The 27043-nt window shown below is 44.5% G+C and overlaps 1 protein-coding gene across 2 annotated transcripts in view; it reads left to right on the top strand.

Annotated features, from left to right (window-relative positions):
• The first annotated feature begins 11091 nt into the window (after positions 1–11091).
• Positions 11092–27043, top strand: part of LOC139766508 (uncharacterized) — a 1237960-nt gene continuing 1222008 nt past the window's right edge. For both annotated transcript variants that reach the window (XM_071695222.1, XM_071695230.1), the window contains exon 1: positions 11092–11804. The gene's annotated coding sequence lies outside the window, so the exon portion shown is untranslated. The remainder of the gene's footprint in view (positions 11805–27043) is intronic.

Here is a 27043-nt window from a genome sequence, read left to right as displayed (position 1 = left end):
GTCGTTGTCTACTCTGGATTCCGGCAAGTCCTTGTTTACGTCGTTGTCTACTCTGGATTCCGGCAAGTCCTTGTTTAAGTCGTTGTCTACTCTGGATTCCGGCAAGTCCTTGCTTACGTCGTTGTCTACTTTGGATTCCGGCAAGTCCTTGTTTAAGTCGTTGTCTACTCTGGATTCCGGCAAGTCCTTGCTTACATCGTTGTCTACTTTGGATTCCGGCAAGTCCTTGCTTACATCGTTGTCTACTTTGGATTCCGGCAAGTCCTAGTTTACATCGTTGTCTACTGTTTCTATAGCTTCATCCACCTGGACGTCGACGGAAAGTTTTTTCCGGTGAAACTCGCCATCTTCTTGTTGTCATAGTTCACGTTCTTAATCCTTTCCACCAAACCCAACTGATGGAACATTACGTGTTGGAAAATTCCTTGGCCATGCCTGTGCATGGACATGATAGGTGAGGATAGTTTCAACAGCATCATGGACAGTGATTCCGGTATGTGGACGATGTGTTGGTGATGATATCGAATGCGACTGACCTATAAGACAGACTCACACGACTGAATGAAGTGAATGATAAGGTGCAGCTTATAATGGAAGGGGAGGATAAGTGGACACTTCCCTTCCTAGACGTAGTTAATGTGGAAGACTGATCTGGGCCCAAGATTCTCGGGGCGATTTCATTCACTTTCCCTCAGGCCACAACGATAGGACAAAGTCATGTGTTAATCACAGGATTCTTTCTCCAGACGATAAGGAGATGCAGCAAAGAACATTTAGAAGAGGAAATTACTAATGTACGAAGCTGAAGCGTTCTCAAAGCTGGGCTACCCCATGTGCCAGCTCGTTAAACTTCAAAGCAGAACAAGGAGAACAAAAAGAGAAAAAGGCAAAGTAACGAATGGGACGAAGATAATAACGAAGCGAATAATTCGGCATGAAACAGGATCTTAGTGGTGTCCAGTTCGCAAAAGGCACACGTAACAGATGATTTCTTGAAAGTGTACAGCGTGAAGATAGCTGCATCGTCCGTAAGGAAGACTGAAACTTACAGGACATAAATGAAGTGGGCAAGGCATCACCAGTACCGTAGCAAGTGTGGTTTGCAGCATCCGCTTCAGTGGAGGCCGACCAGCCTAAACGAATGAAACGGCGCGCGTAGGTTAGAAGAAAGAATATTTAGGCATAAAGGAGACCTAAGTATCTACAGAACGCTGAGAGCTCTCGTGGCACGCTTACACGAGAAGGGGCATCTACCCAAGTGGGAGGGAGCCCTGTTGTTGTATCATGGCCGAGAGACAGAAGTGTGAGGACGACCCTAGAAGCAGCGCACATACAAGAAGATTCCACAGGTGCTAGGTCGGGCTTGGTTATTTGAACAAAACGTTACGTCATATTGCAGTATATGAGAAGTAGAAGAGGAAAAGTGCGAGGCTAGTAGACGAATGTAGCCAATAAGAAAACGATGACGATTCGTGTGTCCAAACCTGTAGGATAAGGTCTCTGCTCTAACACTATCTTTTCAATCACCTCAATATATATATATATATATATATATATATGTGTGTGTGTGTGTGTGTGTGTGTGTGTGTGTGTGTGTGTGCGCGCGCGTTTATCAACCCAGGATCCTTTTTCTAGGGGCAGCTGCAGCTCCTTTGAAGAGAGGTCTTTGACGAGACTGTACTCTAGCTTTTATCTTTTCCACTCCGTCCTTCCACCTCCAATTTAGTTTCCCGCTTCTCCCTGTTTCCTCCACCTCTGACACATATATTTTCTCTTTATCAACCTTTTCTCACTCATTCTCTCCATATGTCCAAACCATTTCAACGCATCCTCTTCCCCTCTCTCAACCACACCCTTTTTCTTTTCACACATCTCTCTTACCCTTTCATTACTTACTCGATCAAACCACCTCACATCACATATTGTCCTCAACCATTTCATTTCCAACACATCCACCCTCCTCCGCACATCGTCATCCACAGCCCATGCCTCGCACCCATACAGCATCGCTAGGACTACTTTACCTTCAAACATACCTATGTTCGCCCTCCCAGATAACGACCTCTCCACGTTTCTATGGTTCCATTTGCTGCCATACCAGTAAGAGGGTCCTGGTGTTACCCAAGACATCTCTATAGATTCCCGCTCCCCAAGGCTTTTCGCTACTTCTCGGAGCAGGAAAATGTAGGCTCCTTTGAAGTGAGAAGATCTTTGACGTGAGTGTATTCCCAGTGATACAGCCTCGCCAAGGGCGAGTGAAAATTCACCATGGGTGAGGCCGTATCATCGTCTCTCGACCAAAGGGAACACAGTCTTATCGAAGAACTTTTCGCTCCAAACGAGTCGGGTCATTTCCCTGTTACTGGAGGCAGCGCAGCCGTGGAGCGGCAGGGGCTTCTGGAAAATGGGTCATGTACACATAAATAGATAGATGAATAGATAGATAGATAGACAGATAGATGGATAGATAGATAGACAATTACCCAGTTTCATGCCCTATGAAACCCTCCAATGGGTTCACTGGGTGGGGCCATAGGTCAAGGAATGTGAAGTGTATTTCTATATGAAGTGAGCGCAGGACAAGTTAACACTAATTGTTCTGTTTCTTCAGTATGGACTTTGCATCTCGCGTATGAGGGGGTTTTGTGATATGATGAATCCGTGTCTTTGGTAACGAGTATACATTGCCGAAGTGTGAAGCAGAGGTGAGATTCGTATATCGACCAAGAGTTGGTGGCTGGATACGGTGTGCTTTGGGTGTATAGGTTAAAGAAACGAAGAATTGAGAGTCAGACATATTGTAAGAAGACTGTATTGATAGTATCTTCTTATGTATTGGAGCAAGTGTTGAATGTAAGCATTTGCAAAGCAACCTGTGTTTATCCTTAGAGCCTTATTTGATGTTGTTTGCAATTTTGTGGTGTAGGCTTTTGAAAGAATGGATGACAAGGCAAGTGAAGCATAGTTTAGGGTAGAGGATACTGAGGGATTACATTCTCTGTTTAGAATGTGTGATAGTTTGCGTTCAGAGGGTATTCATTATCATCTATGGCCTCTGTATTCGTGTTTCCCAAGTTAGCGAGGGAGCACCAGGAACAGACGACGAAAGGTCACATCCACTCACATCCATTCTCTAGCTGTCGTGTGTAATGTACACAAACCACACGTCTTTCCTTTTCCTTTTCTCTTCCAGCACGATTGAATCCATAGATACAAGACACTTCCTGTACCTCACTTCCGTAACTTCTATCACAGTCCTTGTTACGCTCCTGTAGACCTTCTCCAGCAGATCAGTATGTCACCAGAGTGGCCAAACGGGTCCACCACATTATTGTTTGCTGCCAACACTTTCCATAAAGCTGAAGGTAACTCAGATATGGACGAGCAATTACTTCCTGCCTTTAACATTTCTCATATGATGTGCTCGGGATGAGCCTGGTGCTGTATCAACCCTTTGCTCCAGACAAATGTCGAGTCATAATTTAAGCTTCGTGGGGAACATGGTTTGTTTTTCTCTTTTATTTAAGTAGTCTTCCGCTTTAACCCCCTCCCCCATCAGCTCATATTTTACACTTTCTGGACGTGAACACACACACACACACACACACACACACACACACACACACGCACAAACACGGGGACACACGCGTGTAAAACTCACTCCCCGTAACACACAAACAGTACTCACATACTCACACGTACACACATCCCTCAGCTTCGGTGAAGTGGGGGAGTCTACCAGACAACTTACCCTCTTAAATCTCAGCACAAAGGAACAAGGGAACGGAGTCAACCGCTAAGTGTAATTAGTAAGAAGGGAGTGTCCTTGTGAGGGTCTGAAGTTCATCTTCACTCAGCTCTACAAGCTGCGGAGTGAGAAGGTTATTACGAAGGTAGACGGTATGTTGGCATATGTAAGTAGTGGAAAACCATCTTTTCTTTTACAGTATCTTGCTCTACACGAGGTTTTATCTGCACACACACACACACACACACACACACACACACACACACACACACACGCTAGAAACAGACAAAGAAATGGCTTCATTCGCCACGTCTACTATCTAAAGCAAATTGTCACCCGCCCCGTCCATATCCCTGACCGCTGTGACCACGCTCCTATCATTCTGGATCTGTTCTTCACCTCTAGTTCATCCCGCTGTGACAACACAATCTCGCCCACAATCAGATCACATGACCACACTATTATAACGGCACCTCTAAGGGTCAGTTCTTGACGCTACCTCGCTCAAGCGGGAAGCGGAAAATTTGTATAGAGTACATATATACACGGCATTGTGCTTGCAAAATGGCTGCTGTAATCAAGTTTTCTATCAAAATGACCTTTGTTTATGGATTTCAAATGGCGTTCAAAGCAGAATTAAAAAAAAAAAAGAAAGTGGTCATTTCTGAGTGGAATGAATCCCATGTAGGTGTAGTGTGTCTTAACCCTGATGTGTGGCTTGTGATGGCGGCCAGGTTGTGGTAACCTTGGCTCCTGACGTCGATCCTAAATTACCTTCATTATAAAATCTGAGGCTGCTAGGTCGTCCATGTTGAATGAGTGCAGCGAACTGATTGTAATCCACGAGGATGCGTGAGGAGGGGTTTACCGGCCTCACCATGGCCTCCACCTCCAGCGTATGGGAGACTAAAACTTGGTCCAGATTCTTAAAGTACCTATACCCAAAATCTCGCGCCTTTAGGAGGCCACATGAGACCTTTAAATCTAGGGTCTGTTACGCTGGGTTCCTGACTTTGATTTTGAGTTATATTCAGATATACAATCTGAGTCTGGTAGTTCGTCCATCTTGAATGACTGGAGTGAACTAATTAGAACCTCTAAACCTGTTGGCCTCAACACGGCCTTCAAAACCAACAATACGTAGCCCAGAACCTTTCTAGATTCTTAAGTACGTACGGCCAAACCCAAGTTTTTGTTTTTCTATGTGGCAAAGTTTAGTTGTGGGAATGCCACGCACGAGAGCACAAACAGACAAACGCCAAAGTATGCTTCCGGTGTATTCCTTGTGTGTCGTAGAAGGCGACTAAGAGGAGCGGTAGCGAGGGTTGGGGTGCGGAGAGGTTAGGGTTTGGGAACCTTCTCGTCTTTTATTTCAGTTTCTAAAAGCTGCAACAGAAGGAGCCAAGTAGGGAGTGCACATCCTCCTTAGAAGCCTCTGGCTGGGATGTCTGAATGTACGTGGATGTAACGAAAATGGGAAGAAAGGAGAGGTAAGCAATCTGTTTGAGAATAGAATTTTGGATGATCTGGCTCTGAGTGAAACAAAGCTCATAGGGAAAGGGAAGGAATAGTTTGATTCTTTCTATCTATTTCTACAGTAAAGTCGGCTATTCTATTGTGCACTCCTACTCACCTTGTGGGCCGTAGGGCAACAGAGTATAAAGATTGGACGAAAGGGCCAGGAACTGCGCCTTAATCTTAAGATACATCATAGGTTACATGAAGAAAAATACTTTAACAAGGATTGGACAACAATGAAAAATTATTCAGCAATCTCCATGGTAAGTGAAGTTTGTAACAGGATTTTCAGGTGCAAATGAAAGAGAAAAGAGAGGTGCATGAACGGTATTCGCAGGGAAGAAGTGCGAGCAGTTAGGAGGTATACAAGAGAAAGTGGAAGAAGGTCAAAAGGAAGATGCAGGGGCTGTTAGGGTGAATATGTATCAACAACAGACTTCAAAGAGAAGAAGAAAATGTTCCGGAAGGAGGTTGCTTGTGTGAAAAAACGAGAGCAAATGAAAGCATCGGTGAAGGAGGAAAACGAGGAGGTGGTAACAGGCAGAGATAAGGCGAAGAGGAGATGGAGTAAGAATTTTGAAACACTGTTGAATTTGTTTCATGTCTGGGTGGCAGGAATTGCTTGTTTGGGTCGAGGTGGTATGTGAAGTTAGAGTCAAGGTAAAAGTGGTTTGGTGAAAAGAAAAGAGGTAGTGCAAGCCTTCCATAAGATGAAGTGCTTCAAGGCAGCCGGAATAGATGGGATTACAATTGAATTTCTGAAGAAAGGAGGTGACTCTGTGCTTTGATTTGTTAATTGGAGTTTTAGATCCATGTATGGCTCATGGCGGAGTGCCTGAGGAATGTCAGAATGCCTGTATAGTGCAACTGTATACAGGCGAGGAGACAAAAGTGAATCCTCAAATTGCAGAGGTATAGGTTTGCATAGAGTACCTGGTATGTTGTATGTGAGAGGTGACGAAGAGGTTGGGGGGTATGTGCAGACCTTCGGAATGGGGAGGAACAATGTGACTTCAGGAGTGGTAAGGAATGTATGGATCATGTGTTTCCTTCAAGAGTATGTGTGAAAAATACTGGCGTTTACGTATTTGGAGAAAGCGTAGAATGTAGTCGATAGAGGTACTCTGTAAAAGTGTTACGAATATATATATATATATACAAACACACACATACACACACACGCACGAATACAGTGCATATGAACGTGCACTTCCATATAACAAACATATAACGGTTGTGCTCGTTGAGAAACAGTAAACACGAGCGAATTCTAATCATTACTTAACTTCTGCTTCCTAAAACTGTAAACATGTCTCTCCTGTTCGTTCATCCAGTATTCTCAATCATACTGAGGTAATGACTCATGCAAAATCTATCAATTTTCCCATTTACCTTCATACAGCAAAATTTCTTTGAACACTTGATTTCTTCAAGGCTGTTTTTCTGACCTGAGGTCTTTCCGTTGTACATTCAATTAACCTCTGACCTTAACTCCAGGAGTTATTGATAACACGATATGTCCAGGAGCTTTGGACGGAACATCGTCTGGTAAACGAAGGGCATATTTTCAGTAAGAAGATTCAAACAAAATGTTAAGGACGTGAATCGTGTTGTGGTGGTGAGGTTTCCCCACCATGGATGAAGCTTTGTCATCCCTCGAAGTCTCTTCCTGGGATGTGTGGCCTCACTACCTGCTGTGGATGTTGGAGAACCGGCCATATCTCTAGGCCCTGACCCCAGGCAGCGAGGTGTGGCTTCTGCAACGGTGACCACGAGACCAGGTCCTCCTACACCGACCCCACGTACACCTCACACAGTAGACATAACCGTAACCACGTTGAGTGTGATACACCTCCCTCCTCTACACCTACACCGTCCGTCAGTCACGGACGTCTAATGTGTAACGTGGAGGTGGCTATTGGATGTCCTCGTGGACACCTTGACTGACGTGCAGCACCTGGCTGCCATCGCTAACCATGCCTTCCCCCGCTCCTGCAGGCGAGGGATCTACACAGACTCGCACCTCTAGATTGTACCACTCGCGCAGCAAGTCAGCCACCAGAGCCACTGTGTTATGGCCATTAGCCACGACACAGGTGCGGACATGTCTATAGCATGGCAAGATAGACAGGTCACTTGAGCCATAAATTCCACTACCTTTACAAGGATTAAAAAAAAAAAAAAAATCTTAACCACCGAATGTGCTTTTTTATGGATGAGTTCAACACGGTGGATCTTGAATATTAATATCGGATCTTCTGAACTATGTGTCGTCTTCAACAAGGATTGAATGATATCATGACTGCGCTCATAACACAATTCACCTTATGTGATTTGCCTATGGGGTCATTCCTTCCTGCATTTAACCCATGTGCTTATGGATTTCAAGATATCATCGTTACACATTAGCATCCCTTATGATCTTATCTATGAGTCTGGCTCCTTTGATAACCTCTATCAACTCCTCCGAATTGCTGTTACTGTTGTAGAATTTTGCATCTACAATTCGTATATGTTTACCTGAGTGCAAAGAGTTCCTCACCTCTGACTCTGGAACACATCCACACAGGGGAATTCGACACAGGACATCCTGCCTTTGAATACCAACATCAATCGTAATCGACCCAGACTCCTTTCATTCCTCATTGCACAATGTCTCACCCACTATGTCAATCATGTCCCCTGCAGCTATCTACATCTGGCAAACAGTCATCTTGTGGATAATCATGTTAGTGTATCGGGAATGCAAAATTTCATCTCTAACCATTTGCATATTCTCTTAAAGCATACTCTCTCAGATCCCTAATATTCTTCACATTCGACGTTCACATTTCCATTCCCCGGGAGTTTCACAGCGTCTTCACCGTAGAACTTGTTGAATGGTACGCTGGGTACACGACCACAGATGTTGACTCCTTCTTCACTGACGTGGCTGCTGTCACCGAAGAATTTCAGGATAAGTATGTGCTGTGAACACGACAGAAGAGGATAAAGAAGCACAAGAGGACCTGAACCCGTGACAAATGATTTCAAACCTTCGAGGATAAGGTCCACAGATGTTCACCTGCCTTCCATCCAGACCGAAAACATAATAATCTCTTTGTTTTTCGAAAATCCTTGACGGATTTTTTTTGAATGGAGAGCCTTGCGCAAACTGATCACTGGCAATAGATCCACTGATCCACTACCTGTACCTTTGAATCCCTTGACCATTATACCTCTCAAAACTTATCACATTCATTGTCACTATCATCATCTTAGTCCTCATATTCGACAAGGATTAGCAGGTGAGCAACTTGGTAGCGCGCTTTCCAGTATACCTGACAATGCGATGCTCTTATGAACGGATAGATCGATGTAGGCCGATGGTAGGGCCAATGCTGGATATCCATATAGTATCATAATGCCAACAACCTCCTAGACTCTCAGCAAACTTGACTGATGGCGCTGCTCTGATCAATGTGAATCGTACACTCGTCTTCTGTCCAGCTTCGAGCTCATGTTGCAGATCCTCCCTGGCTCCATATCAGCCTCGGCCCCGTAGGAAGCTGCACCTTCTGCTATTCACTCCTTGTTTACTTAGTCCTGAAATGATGCCACAGGTATTCCTTTTCTATGGAGACCATCAGTGTTTGACTTAAGCGTCATGACCATGCTGGCGGGCTGTCAGAAATCGTGTCTCTTCTGCCCACATTCCTCCACCAGAGGCGGTGTCACTAAAGCCGCAGTTCACACAGTTCCTCATGACAATGGCCTGCAAGTCCCATCTTGATCTTAACGTTTTCTATGACTAGTTAGATAAATACTATTATACCTTCCCACTTCTGTAAAATCTGTAACAAATCAATTGTGTATTTTCAGCTGTATGAGTGCTTGAATTCTTTATATATATATGTCTATTCTACCACCAGAGAGGTGCTGTAAGACCTGGCATGATCATATTAGGTTAAGAAAACCTGTCAGGAAAACAAATTTCACCAGGCACTGTGATACCGTGGCTGCTAGAGTACATTTGAGCAACAGGTACGTGGGACAGGTCGCGAGAAGCTGTAATCCTGAGCATTCCAAACGTCGGCTCTGTTCTGTAGCTGAAAAAACACACGAACATTACATTGCCGGATGTCCGAAGATCAGTGATTTCAGACCACAGTACGTGTTGTGTGGAGAACACCTTAATTATACCCGAATATACACTTGTACAGCATCCAGAACTTACCATGCCCTCAGCTCCAACCACAAGATGTAACATGGTTTCACTTAACAGTCAGCACCATACTAGATTCTGCAAATTACGAATAACTGAATTTGATACGTTCTGATCATCCTTGCTAACATCTGCATATTTCGTGCAACTGATAATATCTATTTGCACTAATTTGCACCATCAACGGTGGCTTCCATCTTCATCACATGGGATGACAGCTGTCTGGGTCACCCACCAATGTTGATGTACAACTCCACTGTATGCTGTGAGCTTGCCTCCACGTATCTCCAACTACACATACATGCCCTTCATCCAAACTACAATAGATGTGCTACATTTGTATATGTACTGTAATTGCCAATATGATCTTGTTCCAGGTGTATAAACAAGTTTGCAGAAGAATATGATCCCAAGTATTCCAACTGTAAGCACTGCTCTCTAACTGATTTGCTATGCCCTTAAGTCCTGAGTCCTGTAACATACGTACGTGACTTTCAGCACCACTTTCTATTCTGTATATTATACACCATATATTTCATGCATCTTGAGCATTATTCGTATCGTTTCCAGTACAAACACATCCCATAGATTCTATGCCTTGTATGTTGTACTGTGACCTTCCTCTGTATTGCTGTCAACAGCATTATCTTCCGCACATTATCAGACATATTTCTAGATACACATTGAGACTCAATGCTACTAACGCTATTCCTCTTTTTTTTCGACGAGACGACAACCCCTCTGCGTTGATGGGTCGGTCCACTTGGGCCAGCTTGTGACCCTCCTACATCGATGCACTGTACCCAATGTAACCTTTTGGTTGGAAGGATTTTTGTAATTATCGTTATTCTTTTTTTTTCCCCAACCCTTTAGATCTGGTGAAGGGAGAGGAACGTACAATGGTAGTGTGGAGGCTGGACGTGTGAGAGCCCAATGGCTTTCATTACCTTCCCCTGACGTTCCGAAGGAAGTTCCTCACTTGAGCCTCCACTGACACACGAGACCCCCCCAGACCTTTACGTTAGACAGACGATATCGTTATGAAGGAGCTGCAGGTCCTCCTCCTCGGTGCCTCCCTGCCACTGCCCGTGGCCGTCGCTGAGATCGCATGTGCCTCCCGAGTGTCTCCTGCCTACGTGATGTGACGGCAATCAGTGCCGGGCGGGGCTCTTATGTGAGTGTGTCTCACACTCACAACAAGCTGGCCACTCTTCTCTTCCCCCTCCGCAGTGCCTGGCGCTTGTCACACTCGTAAGATGTATCATAATGTGTCCCAGAACTGTCTCCTGTGTGTGTGTGTGTGTGTGTGTGTGTGTGTGTGTGTGCAATCACTGCCTCTGGGAGAGGCTCCTGTGCCTCTCTCACACCTGATGACACCTTCATTCTTGTTGCTCCTCTGTCACGCATGATATTTTAAGATGAAATTCTCTTTGGGAATTGACATACGCCCTGGCGAAGCAGATACTGGAGGGCGAGTGATGTATTCTTGTGCCATAATACGAACCAATGATGAGATGTGCAAGATGTGTCGTCCGGGAGGGATGGGAGGTAGGCGGGGGTAGGAGGGTGAGTGAGGAAGCTGCGTTGGGCGGGACACAACAGCTGGAGTTGCCTCGCGTGAACCGGTCAGTGCATCAGCAGGCCTCAGAGGGGACACGCGCGTCGCTCTTTCCCCTCTCGCGCGCCAAACCTTTTTTTTTCCAACTTTTCAGGAACGTGTTGGTCTTGCTCGTGTGTGACTGTGGGAACTTTGGGTAAAGCTCGCTGGTGAAGGCAATCATTACGTGCATGCTGTAACCACGGGCGTGTAACGTACAGTAAATGAACCTGCCACCTGTTGACGTAGAAACGAGAAGTGAATTTGTTTTATGATAACAGATTATATTCCGAGGCTAAAGCTAAGTGATTATACAACAGAGCGTAAGGAGAACTTCGAAAATCTAAAAAAAAGAATAATTGTATGTGATATGATGAGTACTAATTACGTAGTCATATCGATTTTATATTGAACAAATTATTCTAAGTTGAGCCGAAAAACTTTTGACAGACTCACGATAATCGGTGACCACTGCAACCACTGCAGATTGTCCCTGGGGTGTACGTGGGGGAGGAGTGAGTAACACCCACCTGAGGGAAGTACCTGGCTCTCCCGAACCTGACCCGCGATGATGTAACAGAGACAGACCCGCAGGTCTTAGACGCGTGGTGATAATCTTGCAAGCTGAAACTTTGCACTGTGTCAAGTTTCTCGTAGCCTCCCTCTGCGGGAAGAAAAAATAAAGAGGAGGAGGAGAGGAGCACAGCCCAGCGTGGCCATCGCTACAGACTAGACAGGTAAGTGAGGCGAAGGATTACTGTCAGGCTTGGTCGTGTTTACTCTGCCTCGCCTGGGCCACAGTGGCTGGTGTCATATGTACCTGTGTAGTATGGACCTCCACGCGAGTTAGTGTCCGGTTCTGTTCACCGAGATGATGGTCAAGTTCCGACGCTGGGTTCGATGACTTGACCCAACTCGACTATGTCGTTGCGACAGAGTCCAGCGAGACTATCTAGCCACAGAGACTGTGAGAATCTTAACTGATCTTCTGTTCAACCTGACGTACACAACTCAGAGAACTCTGCCTTCAGGTGGAGCGTAGGATTAACAACAAACGAATTCTGAAATACGATTGACCTGGCAAATAGATGTTCCCACAGTGGGTGTGACGACGAGTTTACCTGGTCACTGTCTGTCGTTCTCATAGTGGGTGCGACAAGTTTACTTGGTCGTTGTCCGTCGTTCCCACAGTGGTGGCGACGAGTTTACCTGGTTATTGTCCGTCGTTATCATAGTGGGTGCGACGAGTTTACCTGGTCACTGTTCGCCGTTCTCATAGTGGGTGCGACAAGTTTACTTGGTCGTTGTCCGTCGTTCCCACAGTCGTAGCGACGAGTTTACCTGGTCACTGTCCGTCGTTATCATAGTGGGTGCGACGATTTACCTGGTCACTGTTCGCCGTTCTCAGTGGGTGTGACGAGTTTACCTGTCACTGTTCGTCGTTCTCACAGTGGGTGCGACGAGTTTACCTGTTCACTGTTCGTCGTTCTCACAGTGGGTGCGACGAGTTTACTTAGTCACTGTTCGTCGTTCTCACAGTGGGTGTGACGAGTATACCTGGTCACTGTTCGTCGTTCTCACACTGGGTAGGACGAGTTTACCAGGTCATTGTTCGTTGTTCTCGCAGTGGGTGTGACGAGTTTACCTGGTCACTGTTCATTGTTCTAAGAGTGGGTGTGATAAGCTTGCCTGGTCACTGTTTATTGTTCTCACAGTGGATGTGATGAGTTTACTTGGTCAGTGTACGTCGCTCTCACAGTGGGTGCAACGAGTTTACCTGGTCAGAGTACGTCGTTCTCAAGGAGAGTGCAACAAGTTTACCTGGTCACAGTACGTCGTTCTCACATTGGGTGCAACGAGTCTACCTGGTCACAGTACGTCGTTCTCACGGAGAGTGCAACGAGTTTACCTGGTCACAGTACGTCGTTCTCACAGAGAGTGAAACGAGTCTACCTGGTCACTGTTCATTCTTAACACTGTGGGTGTGACGAGTTTACCTGGTTAGTGTCCGTCGTTCATCCAGTGGATGCGTTGGCTAAGCTGAACAGTATTTGTCGTTCCCACAGTCGTTGCAACCAAGTAACTTGGGAGTGTGCCTCGCTTCCACAGTGGGCTCAACGCCTGACCTGTGTAGTGGATGTCGTAACGAGGAACGCCACCTGCGTCTGTCGCTTCATAGTAGGTGCGGAGAGAAGCCTGGCCAGCGAGTGTCATTACCATGGTGAGTGGGAGGCAATACCTTGGTATTGTTCGCCTTAGCCCAGCAGCTGACGCTTTGAGGGACTCACTGGGAAGGGACACACACACACACACACACACACAGACACACACACACACACGGTGAAAGCGATCAAGTAGAATCCTCAAACCGAAACATAATCGTCGTGATCTGCAACTAGTTTCATTGTCCAGTCACGTCATTCGTAATACACAGTCAGAGAAAGCTCTGGATGTAACACCCGTAACATCAATGGACCTATGGACCTCCGTGGTTTAGCGGCTAGCTTTGCTGACCGTGACGCATTCACGTTGCCGCCCAGGGCCGAGACTACGCTGGTTCGAATCCTGTACGCGGCAGTCGTTCCGAAGTCAACCCTTCTGTTCATCCTCCCCTAAAGGTTGATCAGTAAATTAGGTACCTGACTCAGGAAGTGAGAGGGTCATGGAGAGTGGTTTGGTGAAAAGAGAAGAGGTGGTGAAAGCCTTGCGGAAGATGAAATGCAGCAAGGCGGCGTGAGTGGGTGGTATTGCAGTTGAATTTATTAACAAAGGGGGTGACTGTGTTGTTGATTGGTTGGTAAGGATATTCAGTGCATGTATGGATCATGGTGAAGTGCTCGATGATTGGTGAAATGCATGTATAGTGCCACTGTGTACAGGCAAAGGGGATAAAGGTGAGTTTTCAAACTACAGAAGCATATATTTGTTGAGTATTCCAGGGAATTGATTTTGAAGGTGAAGGCATGTTCAGAGCATCAGATTGGGGAAGAGCAGTGTGGTTTCAGAAGTGGTAGAGGATGTGTGGATCAGATGTTTGCTTTGAAGAATGTGTGTGAGAAATACTTAGAAAAACAAATGGATTTGTATGTAGAATTTATGGATCTGGAGAAGGCATATGAAAAGGATTGATAGAGATGCTTTGTGGAAGGTCTTCAAAATATATGGTGTGGGAGGAGAGCAGCTGCTGGATGCACTGAAATTTTTTTCATCAAGGTTGTAGGAAGAGAGGAAAGTGAATGGTTCCCAGTGAAGGTCGGTCTGCTGCAGGGGTGTTTGATGTCCCCATGGTTGTTAATTTGTTATGGATGGGGTGGTGAGGGAGGTGAATGCAAAAGTCTTGGAAAGAGGGGCGAGTATGCAGTCTGCTGGGGATGAGAGGGACTGAGAAGTGATTCAGTTGTTGTTGGCCGATGATACAACGCTGGCGGCTGATTCGAGAAAGAAACTGCAAAAGTTACTGACTGAGTTTGGAAAAGTGTGTGAAAGGAGCAAGGTTATTAGGTTCAGCAGGGTTGTGGGACAAATAAGTTGGGGTATAAGTTTGAATCAAGACAAGTGGAGAAAGTGAGGTGTCTTAGATATCTGGGAGTGGACTTTGTACCAAATGAAACCATGGAAATATAAGCGAGTAATAGAAGCGATGAAAAATGTGTGGAAAGAGAGAACCTTATCTCGGAAAGCAAAAATGGGTATATTTGAAGGAATAGTAATTTCAGCAATATCATATGGTTGCGAGGCATGGGCTATAGATAGGGTTCTGCGGAGGAGGGTGGGTGTGTTGGAAATGAAATGTTTGAGGACAATATGTGGTGTGAGGTGGTTTGATCGAGTAAGTAATGAAAGGGTAAGAAAGATGTGAGGTAATAGAAAGAGTGTGGCTGAGAGAGCAGAAGAGGGTGTGTTGAAGTGGTTTAGACACATGGAGAGAATGAGTGAGGAAGGATTGACAAAGAGGATATATGTGTCAGAGGTATAGGGAAGGAGGAGAATGCGTGGAACCAAATTGGAGGTGGAAGGATGGAGTGAAAAAGATTTTGAGCAATGGGGCATGAACATACAGGAAGGTGAAAAGCGTTCAAGGAATAGAGTGAATTGGAACGATGTGATATACCGGGGACGACGTGCTGTCAATGGATTGAACCAGGGCATGTGAAACGTGTGGGGTAAACAATGGAAAGTTCTGTGGGGCCTGGATATGGAAAGGGAGCTGTGGTTTCGGTGCATTATACATGACAACTAGAGACTGAGTGTGAACGAATGTGGCCTTTTTTTGTCTGTTCCTGGCGCTACCTTGCTGGAGGGGGGATGCAATTTGGTGTGTTGCGGGGTGGCGACAGGAATGGTGAACGCAGAATGTATGAATATGAACATGTGTATATTTTACATGTCTGTGTAAGTGTATGTATGTATAAGGTGAAATGTATATGTATGTGTGTGGGCGTTTATGTATATACATGTGTATGTGGGTGGGTTGGGCCATTCCTCGTGTGTTTCCCTGAGCTACCTCGCTAACGTGGGAGACCGGTAAAGTATAATAATAAAATGATGATATATATATATCTATTTTTTTTTTTTTTTCATACTATTTGCCATTTCCCGCGTTAGCGAGGTAGCGCTAAGAACAGAGAACTGGGCCTTAGAGGGAATATCCTCACCTGACCCCCTTCTCTGTTCCTTCTTTTGGAAAATTAAAAAAAAAAAAAAAAAAAAAAAAAAACCAAGAAAGGGGAGGATTTCCAGCCACCCGCTCCCTCCCCTTTTAGTCGCCTTCTACGACACGCAGGGAATACGTGGGAAGTATTCTTTCTCCCCTATCCCCAGGGATAATATATATATATATATATATATATATATATATATATATATATATATATATATATATATGTTTACCAAATGGCGTCGTAGCTACGTTTCTTAATTGTATATCAACTGACTTTTATTTCTTTCTTGTATCTCCCCTGCTGATGTGATTAATTACATGAAAGTGCTCTTGGGAACGTATCGTGTTTCATTTTCCCCGTGGACTCATAGGAATATATATATATACCCTTCCCCAGACTAACCTCGACTTTACCGGACCTAATATGACATCTTGCCCTGTCGCCTAGGGTTTAAGTGAGCCGTCCAACTCTTCCTTAGCCTGTAGGAAGGTTCACATATCTGTTACCATTATTACGTATGATTTTGTTCAATGAGAATTGGTCCTCAGGTATACTAGAATTATCCATAGAGCTAATATAACTGGATTTGACAATTCTGTGTTCGCCAAAGTCATTCGATTTAAAGAACTGTAACATTAATGTCGTTTTCTTCGTTTGTGTCGTTGTGAAGGGTCGGTAGCGCCATTGGTCCCATTCCTGTCGTGGTGACAGTCCTCACGTCGTGGTCGATGTTCTAATCCTAAAGTCGTCGTCACACTTTTAGTGGTTGCGCCATTGCTGTTGTCACAATGGCCAGGGTCGTGGTGTCGTGTCAGTGGGGATGGAGTCGTTCATGACCCTCCCGCCTCCACGTGTTCAATCTTCCTACACCATCTGACACAAGGCAGGCGAACACACACTCTCTCTCTCTCTCTCTCTCTCTCTCTCTCTCTCTCTCTCTCTCTCTCTCTCTCTCTCTCACCCGAGTCAGTCCTTTCAGCATCACCAACTCTCACCCAAGTCGTCCCTCTCACCACCACCAGCATCTCACCCAGGTCGTTCCTCTCATTGTCATCAGGTCTCACCCAAGTCGTCCCTCTCATCGCCATCAGATCTCACCCAAATTGTCCCTCTCACCCGAGTCGTCCCTCTCATACCCATCAGATCTCAACCAAGCCGTCCCTCTCACCCTAGTCGTCTCTCTCATTGCCATTAGGTCTTACCCAATCCGTTCCTCTCACCCAAGTCGTCCCTCTCATTGCCATCAGGTCTCACCCAAGCCCTCCCTCTCGCCCAAGTCGTCCCTCTCATCCCCATCAGGTCTAACCCAATCCGTTCCTCTCTCCGAAGTCGTCCCTCCCATGGCCATCAGGTCTCACCCAAGCCCTCCCTCTCACCCAGGTCGCCCCCTTTCACCGCCATCATCCCTCACCCAATAGTTTGTGGATAAATGGAATGAAAAACAAACATGCCAAAAATTGAGAAATTTGTCAAGTCAAACAGGGCCATAGAAGGTAACACAGAGTCAGGGAAGGTCAAAGAATGTGAGATAAGGCCAGAAAAGGTCAGACATTGCCAGAGAAATGTAAGACAGGACCAGTGATAGTTTGGACAAGTCAGAGAAAGTAAGATGATGCCAGAAAAAGGTCAGAGAAGGTCAGAGAAAGTAAGGCGAAGTCGGGAAAGGTCAGAGATGGAAAGACAAGGTCATGGGAGGGAAAGCATTCTCAGAAAATGTCAAAGAGCGTAACTGGAAGCGCGACAGGGTCAGATGAGGTCAGCGGAAATTATAAATGTCACACAATTTAACTGATCTAAAAGAAGAACGACATCATTGTGAAATGTTTGTTTTAATAATCCTTAATGGAAGACTTTACTGTTCTTTCCGTTCACCTATTCTATCTATCTATTCATTTAATCCTTAATGGATGACATTGCTGTTCTTTCCGTTCACTTCTTCTATCTATCTATTCATTTCTCTTCTACAAGAGATGACAACCAACTCTTCTCAGAGTTGATCATTGGCTCTGACGAAGTGAGCACCTCGGCTTCCACCTTCCTTTCCCTTCGGACACGTACGTACTGGTCAACCGACCCTTCAGGAGTGATCATCTCAGTGATGACGTCTTCGCTCGTTCAAGTTTCTACTGGAACCCACATGACTCCAGGCTAACTTGATTTACCTGTTGACGTCGGTCACCTCCGAGGACTCTCTCTCTCTCTCTCTCTCTCTCTCTCTCTCTCTCTCTCTCTCTCTCTCTCCCTCACCGCTCGTTTTCACAACGCCACCGCTGCCGCTCGGCGCTGCGTACCATCAGGTCACGACGCCCGAAGCACCAATGTGAGGTAACTGACGAGTGTGTGTGTGTGTGTCCTCCACCGTCCTACGAACGCCTCCGACGAGGTATTTACCGTGGTGGCACGGCGAGCACACACCGCGCCTACCAGTTGACTTGATCGTTAAGGTGAAAACTGTTTCTCCTCACTGTTACTCCGTGAAACTGACCTCAACCATCATAGCTCGTGATTGTTTTCTTTTTAAATGTTTCTTTCCCCTGTCTCGCTATGCCCGCTACTTATTCTTATGATTTATATTTCGCAGGACGCACGAATGTTTTCGTCAGGTAAGCTTTTCTTTTTTTCCAGTGTGTTCCCAGGAATCATTCCCGATCTGATGATTCTGGATGTTCCTCGCTGACTGGATGTTCCTCGCTGACATGGTCCCGACCAGATGCAGCCACGCATGTGTTATCACGTATCTCTCCCTTCATCTTTCGAAGCGCTTGGAGTTGAAGTTCTTTCAGCCTCTGGCGGGAGTTCGTATGCTCCAGACCATTTTTTTTAGGAGAGAGAGAGAGAGAGAGAGAGAGAGAGAGAGAGAGAGAGAGAGAGAGAGAGAGAGAGAGAGAGAGAGAGAGAGAGAGACTTCGGTTCTCGAGGCTTGTGAGTCTACTAGACAGTTTTGTTCCTGGAGACTGATGGTGGGAAGTGGGTATGGGTCAGTAGGGGGTGGATGGGTAAGGCTGGGTGAGGAGGTAAGTGGGTAAGGCTTGGTTAAGAGGAGATGGGTAAAGTCAGACTGGGGGAGGGAGTGTGTGTGTGTGTGTGTGTGTGTGTGTGTGTGTGTGTGTGTGTGTGTAATACGTGGCTGACATACTTCAGGACGTGCGACCAACAATGTCACCTTGAATCTAATCACATTTTTCTTCCCATCCACTCAGCCTGTCGGGTCAGTCAGCCTTTGGGGAGGGGAATACTAGATGGATTTCTGATACCACGCCTCAGTAATCAAAGGCCACTGCTTTTGGTGCTCATTCAAGAAACTGATGCGACTTCGGAATATCGGGTATTGTCACGGTGTGAAATATTGATCTTGGTGAAGATTCTACCATGAGGAATATTGCAGAGGAGATCACAATTCTCACTACAGATACCTAAGTTCTGCACTTACAAGTACGTCATACTGCACCTTCTCAACATACAGCAGTAGATATACCTCACAAAACCTGCTCATGTTGTAACGAAGGTTAAGAAACGAGTCGAGGTGTGCGTTAGCTGAGTCTACAGATATCCAACAAGAAATTACAGTTACAAATAATCCTTTCGATATGTTTCAGCCGATGGGAACATCAAAGAAATTGAAAAGAAAAAAAAAAAACTGATCTGGTGACTATAAGATGTGAGACTCACGATTCTGATATTAAAAATGCAGCAGAGGGAGGAGGCTGGAAAATACAGACGCCCTTCTGGACAGCCTAAGAAGGACTGGAAGAGATGGAGCCCTGATAATGGTGAGAGAAAACTAGCGTTGGCCTTGATGGTCTCGAGAGGAGATCCAAAGTTCCCAGACATTACCCCTCTTCACTGTGCCATTCACCAAGGACATCGCACAACCAAATACTTAAAGTTTCGAAAATGTGGTGAAGACGGTGATGAAAATGGCACACTTTATTTGATCGAAGAAAAAGGTGTATCGAATCCAAAAACTTCACCGAAAGATTTCGGTAAAGAGGTTGCACTACCTGATGCTTCATATTTCTCTGGTAAGACGGCTATTAACTAGCAAAGTGTTAATCAAAACGTCGATTCTCTGCAGCTCTCTTAACTTCTCACTGAATTGTTTCAGTATGAAAAGGGAAGGTCATATGGAGAGATGTAGCATCTGTGTACAGTGATCAATAGACTTAAAGTGTTTCTGAATGATGGAAGGTAACCTTCACAGTATTCGAGATGAGGTAAGATTATCTCTAAATTGTCTTGGAACAAAAGTAATTTTACAGGCACAAGCACCACCGCCACCACCAGCAGTAGAAGCTGTAGTTTTAGTCGTAATTATTCATCAAATCAACCCACCCTCGTTATCGTCATTGCCTTGTATACATCATCGCCAGGACTGTGACATAATCTCCCTGAAAGCTAACTTTGTGATCCAGTGACCTGGCTCTTCTGAACAGTTGTTCTGAGCTTTTGTTTGGGCATCTGGGCATTTCAACAACCACTCGTTAGTCTTTGATTTACAAGACTGTTAGCTGCTCCTAAGTAGTCACTCTGGATAGAAGGACAACGTGTCCAGCACCTAGGTTCTTATATATATATATATATATATATATATATATATATATATATATATATATATATATATATATATATATATATATATAAAATTGAGTCTGGCATGTGATTGGTTGGCTGGTTCATTAGGCTTAAGGGTTATCAACTGCCAGGGTCATTAAGGCCTTCAACGTCAAGTTATAGCCACCAGTCGAATGATCTTTACGATCATCAAGGGTTCAAGATAATTCTCTCACTGTATGTATGACCCTTAAGCTGATCACAGATGTAGTTTGGATAGTAGTTTGGGTTTTAAGCCTATCAACTGTCAGAGTTTAGAATACCTTTACGTTATGTTATAATGACCAATTGTAAAGTCTTCAATGCTTTTTTCAGGTGATTCTAAGGCCATACACACTCTCATGATATATATATATATATATATATATATATATATATATATATATATATATATATATATATATATATGACGAAAGGTCACAATATACATCCCTGACTTTGCAGCAGACCAAACGTCCTACTGACCCATCAAATATATATTTTTTCAAACATTAATCTAACGTGTTAACACTTTGTATTATCTTGATGTCACTAAAGCTGGAAAAAAAAACTTGTGTGTATTGCAATACCGAGCCAGTCATGGACACACGGTGATGCCTTATGGTCAACACACTTCCCTCACTCACTCATTCAGTATCGTTCTGTCACATACCATACAACACAGTCTATCACATCGTATGACAACTTACGAAGTGTTCCAACATGGGATAACATCAAGCTAAATAAGAATGTTAAGCATGACTGAACTGGACTAAAACATCCTTTATAAAACACCTGTTTGAAAAAGTATTTGTGGGTGACAGGTCAACAGTGTTTGATCCAAAGTAGATGCACTGACATATCCACTGGGAAGCATGTCCAGTACACACAGTGGGTGTATGTGGTCTTCAGATTATCCTTAAGACTTGATGAAACTGTTGAGAGATTTTGTGGTTGGTGGATCGTGGCTTGATGTTGACGTCTTTAATGGCCATGGCAGCTGAATAGTATGAAGGTCAAATAACCAACCAACTCGTTATGTTAACCAACCAACTCGTTATGATAACCAACTCGTTATAATAACCAACCAAGTCGTTATAGTAACCAACCAACTCGTTATGATAACTAACCAACTCGTTATGATAACCAACCAACTCGTTATAGTAACCAACCAACTCGTTATAATAACCAACCAACTCGTTATGATAACCAACCAACTCGTTATGATAACCAACCAACTCGTTATGATAACCAACCAACTAGTCATATTAAGCAAGTAGTCTTTATAACCAATCATCTCGTCATAATAACCAACTAATTAGCCATAATAACTAATCAAGTAGTCAGAATAACCAAGTAGTCATAACAGCTAAACAACTCGTCATAATAATCAACCAACTCGTCATGATAACCAGCCAACTAGTCATAATAACCAACCATCTCGTCATAATAACCAACCAACTAGTCATCACAATCGTCTTCTACTAGATCATCTATACACTTGTGTCGGCGTACACATGGATTGTTCTAGTCACCTACAATCCTGTTGTACAAGATTAGATTCTATTCCGTCGCAATGCACTTCGTCTTCTCTCTTTTGTTTAGGTCTGTTTCTGACGGCAAAACCGCAGTATACATTTATTTTTCTCGGCCACAACACTTTACGGAGAACCATAGGCAGCAGTGCCTAACTTTCTCACTGTCACTACACCTACGCTGTCGTTAACATGAGTTAAGACACCACCACCTCCTCCTTCTCCTCCTCCTCCTCCTCCTCCTCTTGCCTTGTGCCAACGAACTTCTTGTGAACAGTTTGCAACCAGCTGCTGTACCGTTAATATACTTCGGCCAGTATATGTTCATTGTCAGAGTTGGGTGCAAGCATGGTTTTGAGATGCAATAATGTTGTCCTCGGATATCATATGATACCGGGTCGATCTCCCTTTGTGTCACGCTCTCAGAACTTGTGTTTATTAAGCTAAACTTACTTAGAGATTATGAAGGCGCTGGATATTTGTGTAAGAGATTATCATTATTGTTATGTGCGACTGAAACTCTGCAGGTGTGTGTGTGTGTGTGTGTATGTGTGTGTGTGTGTGTGTGTGTGTGTGTGTGTGTGTGAGTGTGTGTGAGTGTGTGTGTGTGTGTGTGCAGCAGAGGCATTCTGCAGGGTGACCACGAGCCGCCTTATTCTACATTTTCCCCTACTTGCCTCGTGCCCGACCTACACCAGGTGACCCATCCTGCAGTGTTCCCAGCCTTCCCCTGTGAAGAGAACACGACCTTCCCCACCTTGACATGTTCCCTTCCTTCCTTCCTTGTTCTTTACCTGAACTGGTTTGTGTGATCTTTCGTTGACATTATCCATTGCCTCATTCTCCGTTATCCTGAGTTACCTAACTTGTTGATTTCTATGTAAATAAGACTAGTATTTTGTTTAACACTCTACCAGAGCGTCTTTTCCCGATTCTATGCTTTTGTTGCAGAAGAAATGATCCCATTAGTTGATAAAATCGTGTACCTTTTGCTTTCAGAACGCCTCATCCCTAATGTTTATCCCCAAAAATCTAGGTTAAGGTTCAAGAATTTACGTCAAATGTCGGTAGCAGTTCCATCACTAACTTCCCACGCCCCACCTCTATACTTGCAAATGAGAGCCTTATACTGCGCTGTAATTTCCTCTGATTTACACTAACAACATCATACATTTCCAACTTCACAACGTAAGACGTATTCTTGGGAGTGTTATCAAACATCCTTAGAATATCGTCGATCTCGGCCCAAGAAAAGAGCACAACACTTTTTGAATTCTTGTCACCCGTAACACATAAATACTAATGTTGATCTCGAATTAACGAGTCCCCAGGTAGAATGATGCTCTGGTCATCCTGTACTTCTTTCTCTAGTACACTAAATCTATCTCCCTGGTACCTCCCTGGCCTACACTCCAGCTGCGAACTGATAGGCCTTCCTAACTGCCTGGAAGGTACTGCTGTCCTCTACCTAAGTCTCCATAGTCACCATCCTAGTCTTTACCTTACCTACGCGTTACTAATGTGTCACTCTGCTGGATATCTACTCTGCAGTAACCAAGCCAAGCTGGTTCATCCTGTCACCTAAACTCCTTAAAGCTTTTCTGTTCTTCCCAGTCTCTACTCTCGTTTTCTCAAACACGTAACAAAACAAACATGAATTAACTTATTCCTTGATGAGGAAGTTCCTTGGTAGACTTTCCTCATACAGCTACGACCGATGAGACGTAGGGCAGGCAACATCTCGCGTCGCACAAAGGTGATTGGGAACGCCAGGAGAACAAGTGAGGCCCCAGAGAGAGAGAGAGAGAGAGAGAGAGAGAGAGAGAGAGAGAGAGAGAGAGAGAGAGAGAATCCTCGTTGTCAAGATACATGCATTTTTTTCTACAGATTCTTTGAAGTGTTTATCGTTGTTTTATCAGTGTAGAAAGATAGTCCAAATGGAAAACAAGATCTCATTCTCTTGCGCTTAATCTTACGTCCGTCCTGGTGTGTGTGTGTGACTTTAAGAGTCAACTGAAGGAGGCACAGACTCGTCTGGAACCAGCAGTGTCAAATGACTGGAGAGAGTTCGTGAGTTCCAGCCTCACAATGATACCTTGCCATGCATTTAAGTCTTCGTCTTAAGTGAACTGGAAGAGAGTCTATTTGATCCTGGAAAGGGTCTCAAGTTCCTTACGGGTCTGGACGAGGCTGGCGACTCACGAAGTTACTGACTGAAACCTCGGCTGCTCTGGCGAGGCCAGGCCGCTAACAGTGTCGGGTGGGTTGCATGATCTTCAGTTACTTGGTCACATGGGAGGCGATACCCAGGGAAGATATCTACCATACTCCAGGTTATAGACACAAGATCCGTTGTTCTTTATTTTGCGTACATTTTTTCCCTCCTCCTCCGATGTTTGCTCACGGATTTAGCCGTTTTCCCAGAATTCGTTGGAGGAAGATTTTTTTTTATAATTCTCTTTGTTGGCCGTCTGTTGTCCGTTGTTCATGTTAAGGCTTAAGTAAACTAATGACGAAGAGCCGCTCCCAGCCCGCCTTTGGGTAAGGCTCTCGTGCCCTCATTAGCTGAGGTAATTAAAGGCATAACTTGCTTATGGGACCATCGAACATATGTACCTCGAGCCAAGTCTGCCACCAGGGAAGGGATATATTTCTTTTTTCTAATTACCGCAGGAGTAAATAGAGCTTTAAAGAATAACGGAATGTTTCTTGCTGACAAAAGACATTGGACACACACACACACACACACACACACACACACACACACACACACACACGTAGAATTATGCAAAAAAAGACTTAGAAAATTAGTATGTATGGTTACACATCATGGCAACATATTACCTTGTGTATACATTCACTGACTTGTACTGAGCAGCTGCTTGGAGAGAGAGAGAGATAGATAGATAGATAGATAGATAGATAGATAGATAGATAGAGAGAGAGAGAGAGAGAGAGAGAGAGAGAGAGAGAGAGAGAGAGAGAGAGAGAGAGAGAGAGAGAGAATAATTTATAGATTATGATTTATAGATAATAATCTATAGATTATAATTTTGAAAGTGTTACTGAAGCTTTTATGAGTTACGTCCGGATCGTTTTCACTAACGACATCACCTTAGATTTGCCTGTGTTTAGCAATGCATAAATCATTCAAATTTGCAAGTCTAACATCTGGTGTGTTTTTTTTTCCGACTTTCATTTGACCAGAACTATATTCGGTGGTGAAAATCACCTCAGAAGTGATATTCAGTGGTGAAAATCACCTCAGTGGTGAAAATCACCTCAAGTAATATTCAGTGGTGAAAATCACCTCAGAAGTAATATTCAGTGGTGAAAATCACTTCAGAAGTAATATTCAGTGGTGAAAATCACCTCAGAAATAATATTCAGTTGTGAAAATCACCTCAGAAATAATATTCAGTAGTGAAAATCACCTCAGAAATAATATTCAGTGGTGAAAATCACCTCAGAAATAATATTCAGTGGTGAAAATCACCTCAGAAGTAATATGTCGGTGATCATTTGGACCAAACTCTTCTCCAACTTCATCAACGAGGTCCTCATTTGTAGTCAGAAGTAAATCTAACATGTTCTCGCCGTGAGCTGGATTCTCATCGAATTTCAACAGGTCACTATTAGGTTACTTCAAGTCGAGCTCACGTACGGAGCGACTGGGAAGGAAATCTTCCTACTTACATACACGCATGTTAAAATCACCTGATATGATGCGAGGGTCATGGATCTGCTCCACACGGGCTGCGTTTTTTGACCGAAACGGTTATGTAGACTGACCAAAGAGCGTGTAATAACACGCAGCTCCTAATGCGTTTAGGTATAGTCCGTCCCTCGTAAATATATCAAGACACACGTAGAAATGTTGACACAAGTTTACGACTGGATGATGGTGATGGCGGAGGAGGGTAATAGTGTGTTGGAGTTCACGGCAGGACTGATTGACGATAGTGGTAGTGGTAAGTGTTTGATTGTGGTGGTGGACGTGAGATAGTGATGATAGTGAGTGACGGTAGTGGTGGGTGATGGTGGTAGTTGTGAGGATTGTTGTAGAGAGTGGTGGTGGTGGTGGATGTGGCTGGAAGGGCTTGAGGTGTTCACTCCCAGATTATCTGTAGATGGCCGCTTGATGCTATGTCGTCTTCTCTACTGTAGCAGGACCGACGACAGAGAGAGTGATGGGCCGTTTATACTCCACCTGCTGGTGCAGATCTTTCCTTACTGTCTTGGAGAAACTCCTTAAGAGATTCTTATCCTCGAACAAGGAGGTCTTCTTGTCTGGAGTTTGGCGTAAGTGAGCTTCGTTGGCCTTAATGGTGTCGATGGTGTTGATGTTTACGTCAAGACTTCTTGCAACACTGTACAATCTTATTCCTTTCTAGTTACGTTCGATCATCTCCAGGTTTTGGTCAATGGTGAAGGGACTCTTTGGGGTTTCCAGACGAAGAAATAGGCTGCTAAGTAGACAGAGAGAGGAGGTTGGTGGGCAATGAAGTATTTTTCTTCACGAACGCTGAGACGTAACTGGCTACTGAGATTCTAATCAAAGCCAACTCAACAACGCTAAAAGATGGAACAGAAAGAGGAACCAAGCAGGGAATCCTCATCCTCCTCGAAGGCTCAGGTGTGATTTTAACCAAGATGAGAAGAGAGAAGAGATAGGCAATATGTTTGAGTGAAACAAAGCTCAAGGCTAAAGGAGTAGAGTATTTTGGAAATGTATTAGATATAAAGTCAAGGGTTAATGAGAAGGCAAGAGCTAAGACAGTTGTCTTGTCTTTGTAATGTCTAGTGTCTACCACCTACCTTCACTTGTGGTACATCGTTGATGTCAACAGCTGTCTGTGTAGGGTTGTTGTTCCTGAAGCACGAGGGGAATACTGTCACCTTGGTCACCTACACTCCCTGTGTATGGGGTATAATGCCATCCTGGTCACCAGCTCCCCATGTCTGAGATATAATGTCACCTTGGTCACCCATTCCCTTTTCTCTGGGGTATAATACCACCCTGCACCCCACTTCCTGTGTCTAAGGTAAAATACCACCCTAGTCACCCACTCCCTGTCTCTGGAATATAATGCCACCCTGGCCACCCCACTCCCTGTCTCTGGAATATAATGCTACCCTGGTCACCCCACTCCCTGTGTCTTGCTCTCAGTTGAGCAACCTCGTCATAAT

Source organism: Panulirus ornatus, chromosome 4 (genome assembly GCF_036320965.1).
Source record: "Panulirus ornatus isolate Po-2019 chromosome 4, ASM3632096v1, whole genome shotgun sequence".
Taxonomy (NCBI): Eukaryota; Metazoa; Arthropoda; class Malacostraca; order Decapoda; family Palinuridae; genus Panulirus; species Panulirus ornatus.
The sequence above is the reverse complement of the archived record's forward strand: the minus strand, read 5'-3'. Positions and strand labels throughout refer to the sequence as shown.